Raw genomic sequence first — 5028 nt, forward strand, 5'->3', positions numbered from 1 at the left:
CAAAAAAAAAAAAAAAAAAAAAAAAAAAAAAAAAAGGCAGCTTACAAAGCTGTTAATTACGACAAACTTAAAGAAACTACCCAAGGTAAAGACGAAAACCCAGCTCAGTTCATGGCCCGCTTAGCAGCAACCCTTAGACGCTTTACCGCCCTAGACCCAGCGGGGCCAGGAGGCCGCCTTATTCTTAATATGCATTTTATCGCCCGGTCAGCTCCTGACATTAGAAAAAAGCTTCAAAAATTGGAATCCGGCCCTCATACCCCACAACAGAAATTAATCAATTTCGCCTTCAAGGTGTACAATAATAGAGAGGAGGTAGCCAGACAGCAACACATTTCTGAGTTACAGCTACTTGCTTCCGCTGTAAGACAATCCACAACCACGTCTCTAGCATACAAGAGCTTCAGAACATCTAAGCCACAGCTCCCAGGGGCTCATTCAAAACATCCCCGTGGACCTTGCTTCAAATGCCAAAAGCCTGGCCACTGGGCCTCAGAATGCCCGCAGCCCAGGATTCCTCCTAAGCGGTGCCCTGTCTGTGCAGGCCCCCACTGGAGGTCGGACTGTCCAACTCACATCACCGCCACTCCTAAAGTCCCTGGAGCCCAAAGCCAACGTTCCTTGGCTGAGTCCTTCCCAGATCTCCTCTGCTTAGCAGCTGAAGACTGCCTGATCGCCTCGGAAGCTCCCTGGACCATCACAGATGCCAAGCTTCGGGTAACTCTTACAGTGGAGGGTAAGTCTGTCCCCTGTTTAATCCATACAGAGGCTACCCACTCCACATTACCTTCTTTTCAAGGGCCTGTTTCCTTTGCCTCCATAACTGTTGTGGGTATTGATGGCCAGGCTGCTAAACCTCTTAAAACTCCCCAACTCTGATGCCAACTTGGACAACATTCTTTTCTGCACTCCTTTTTAGTTATCCCCACCTGCCCAGCTCCCTTATTAGGTCAAGACATTTTAACTAAATTATCTGCTTCCCTGACTATTCCTGGGCTACAGCCACACCTCAGTGCCTCCTTTTCCCCCAGTTCAAAGCCTCCTTCACATCCTCCCCTTATATTTCCCTGCCTTAATCCACAAGCATAGGACACCTCTACTCCCTCCTTGGTGATGGATGGTGCACCCCTTACCATCCTATTAAAACCTAATCACCCAGGCCGGGCGCGGTGGCTCAAACCTGTAATCCCAGCACTTTGGGAGGCCGAGACGGGTGCATCAGAAGGTCAGGAGATCGAGACCATCCTGGCTAACATGGTGAAACCCCGTCTCTACTAAAAAATACAAAAAAAACTAGCCAGGCGAGGTGGTGGGCGCCTGTAGTCCCAGCTACTCTGGAGGCTGAGGCAGGAGAATAGCGTAAACCCAGGAAGCAGAGCTTACAGTGAGCCAAGATCCGGCCACTGCACTCCAGCCTGGGCGACAGAGCGAGACTCCGTCTCAGAAAAAAAACCTAATCACTCTTACCCTGCTCAATGCCAATATCCCATCCCACAGCATGCTTTAAAAGGATTAAAGCCTGTTATCACTCACATGTTACCGCATGGCCTTTTAAAGCCTATAAACTCTCCCTACAATTCTGCCATTTTACCTGTCCAAAAGCTGGACAAAGTCTTACAGGATCTGCACCTTATCAACCAAACTGTCTTGCCTATCCACCCCGTGGTGCCAAAGCCATGTACTCTCCTGAAGGGGTGGCCTGCCCCTCCACACCTGTGGGCGTTTCTCATTAGGTGGAACAAGAGACTTGAGAAAAGAAGTGAGACACAGAGACAAAGTATAGAGAAAGAAAAAGTGGGCCCAGGGGACCGGTGCTCAGCATACAGAGGACCCGCACCAGCACCAGTCTCTGAGTTCCCTCAGTATTTATTGATCATTATCTTTATCATCTTTGAAAAGGGAAGTGGCAGGATAATAGGATCATCGTAGGGAGAAGGTCAGCAGTAAGACATATGAATAAAGATCTCTGTGACATAAGTTCAAGGAAAAGTGCTGTGCCTTGATATGCATTTGCAAACATCTCCATAAACCTTTTTAGTGCATAAAGAGCAGCATTGCTGCTAGCACGTCCCACCTTCAGCCCTAAGTCGGTTTTCTCCCATCTCAGTAAACAGAACATACAATTGGGTTTTACATCGAGATGTTCTGTTGCCCAGGGACAGGCAGGAGACAGATGCTTTTCTCTATCTCAACTGCCAAGAGGCCTTCTTTCCTCTTTTACTAATCCTCCTCAGCACAGAACCTTCACGGGTGTCAGGCTGGGGGACGATCAGGTCTTTCCCTTCCCACGAGGCCATATTTCAGACTATCACATGGGGAGAAACCTTGGACAATACCTAGCTTTCCTAGGCAGAGGTCCCTGTGACCTTCCGCAGTGTATGTGTCCCTGGGTACTTGAGATTAACAGAATGGTGATGACTTTTCACAAGCATACTGCCTTCAGGCACTTGTTTAACAAAGCACACCCTGCACAGCCCCAAATCCTTTAAACCTTGAGTCACCAGAGCACATGTCTCTTGCAAGGACAGGGTTGGGGATAGGGTCACAGATTAACAGCATCTCAAATACAGAACAAAATGGAGTATCTTATGTCTACTTCTTTCTATATAGACACAGTAACAGTCTGATCTCTCTTTCCTTTCCCCACACTCTTCTATCCTCAATACCTCCCTCCACAACCCATTATTCTGTTCTGGATCTCATGCTTTCTTTGCTCTTCCTTTGTACCCTTCATCCCAGCCTCTCTTTGCTTTCACTTGGATTCACCGTGACACCCTTCAGGCTCAGCAAATTACCTGGGCTGTACTGCCGCAAGGCTTCACAGACAGCCCCCATTACTTCAGTCAAGCCCAAATTTCTTCCTCATCTGTTTCCTATCTTGACATAATTCTTAATGAAAACACATGTGCTCTCCCTGCCGGATCATGTCTGACTGATCTCTAAAACCCCAACCCCTTCTACAAAACAACAACTCCTTTCCTTCCTAGGCATGGTTGGGTACTTTCACCTTTGGATACCTGGTTTTGCCATCCTAACGAAACCATTATATAAACTCACAAAAGGAAACTTAGCTGACCCCATAGATCCTAAATCCTTTCCCCACTCCTCTTTCCGTTCTTTGAAGATAGCTTTAGAGACTGCCCCCACACTAGCTCTCCCTAACTCATCCCAACGCTTTTCACCACACACAGCCGAAGTATGGGGCTGTGCAGTCGGAATTCTTACACAAGGACCGGGACAGTGCCCTGTAACCTTTTTGTCCAAACAACTTGACCTTACTGTTTTAGACTGGCCATCATGTCTCCATGTGGCGGCTGCTGCCACCCTAATACTTTTAGAGGCCCTCAAAATCACAAACTATGCTCAACTCACCCTCTACAGTTCTCATAACTTCCAAAATCTATTTTCTTCCTCACACCTGACACATATACTTTCTGCTCCTGGCTTCTTCAGCTGTACTCACTCTTTGTTGAGTCTCCCACAGTTACCATTGTTCCTGGCCTGGACTTCAATGCGGCCTCCCACATTATTTCTGATACCACACCTGACCCCCATGACTGTATCTCTCTGATATACCTGACCTTCACTCCATTTCCCCATATTTCCTTCTTTCTTGTTCCTCACCCTGATTACACTTGATTTATTGATGGCAGTTTCACCAGGCTTAATCGCCACACACCGGCAAAGGCAGGCTATGCTATAGTATCTTCCACATCTATCATTGAGGCTAGCGTTCTGCCCCACTCCACTACCTCTCCACAACCCAAACTCAATGCCTTAACTTGGGCCTTTACTCTTGCAAAGGAATTATGCATCAATATTTATACTGACTCTAAATATGCCTTCCATATCCTGCACCACCATGCTGTTATATGGGCTGAAAGAGGTTTCCTCATGATGCAAGGCTCCTCCATCATTAATGCCTCTTTAATAAAAACTCTTCTCAAGGCCACTTTACTTCCAAAGGAAGCTGGAGTCATACACGGCAAGGGCCATCAAAAGACATCAGATCCCATCGCTCAGGGCAATGCTTATGCTGATAAGGTAGCTAAAGAAGCAGCTAGCATTCCAACTTCTGTCCCTCATGGCCAATTTTTCTCCTTCTTATCAGTCACTCCTGCCTACTCTCCCACTGAAACTTCCACCTATCAATCTCTTCCCACACAAGGCAAAATGGTTCTTGGACCAAGGAAATATCTCCTTCCAGCCTCACAGGCCCGTTCGATTCTGTCGTCATTTCATAACCTCTTCCATGTAGGCTACAAGCTGCTAGCCCACCTCTTAGAACCTCTCATTTCCTTTCCATCGTGGAAATCTATCCTTAAGAAAATCGCTTCTCAGTGTTCCATCTGCTATTCTACTACTCCTCAGGGATTGTTCAGGGCCCCTCCCTTCCCTACACATCAAGCTCGGGGATTTGCCCCTGCCCAGGACTGGCAAATTGACTTTACTCACATGCCCCGGGTCAGGAAACTAAAATACCTCTTGGTCTGGGTAGACGCTTTCACTGAATAGGTAGAGGCCTTTCCCACAGTGTCTGAGAAGGCCACCTTGGTCATTTCTTCCCTTTTATCAGAATAATTCCGCAGTTTGGCCTTCCCACTTCTATACAGTCTGATAACAGACCAGCCTTTCTTAGTCAAATCACCCAAGCAGTTTCTCAGGCTCTTGCTATTCAGTAAAACCTTCATACCCCTTACCATCCTCAATCTTTAGGAAAGGTAGGATGGACTAATGGTCTTTTAAAAACCCACCTCACCAAGCTCAGCCTTCAACTTAAAAAAGAGGATTCTGTCGAGAATAGAGCCCAAAGACTCACCAACCAAACAAGTAATTATGCTGAACCCCCTTGGGCACTCTCTAATTGGACGTCCTGGGTACTCCCAATTCTTAGTCCTTTAATACCTGTTTTTCTCCTCTTAATTCGGACCTTGTGTCTTTCATTTAGTTTCTCAATTCATATAAAACCGCATTCAGGCCATCACCAATAATTCTATATGACAAATGCTCCTTCTAACAACCCCACAA

This window comes from Theropithecus gelada, chromosome 12 (assembly GCF_003255815.1).
Source record: "Theropithecus gelada isolate Dixy chromosome 12, Tgel_1.0, whole genome shotgun sequence".
Lineage (NCBI taxonomy): Eukaryota > Metazoa > Chordata > Mammalia > Primates > Cercopithecidae > Theropithecus > Theropithecus gelada.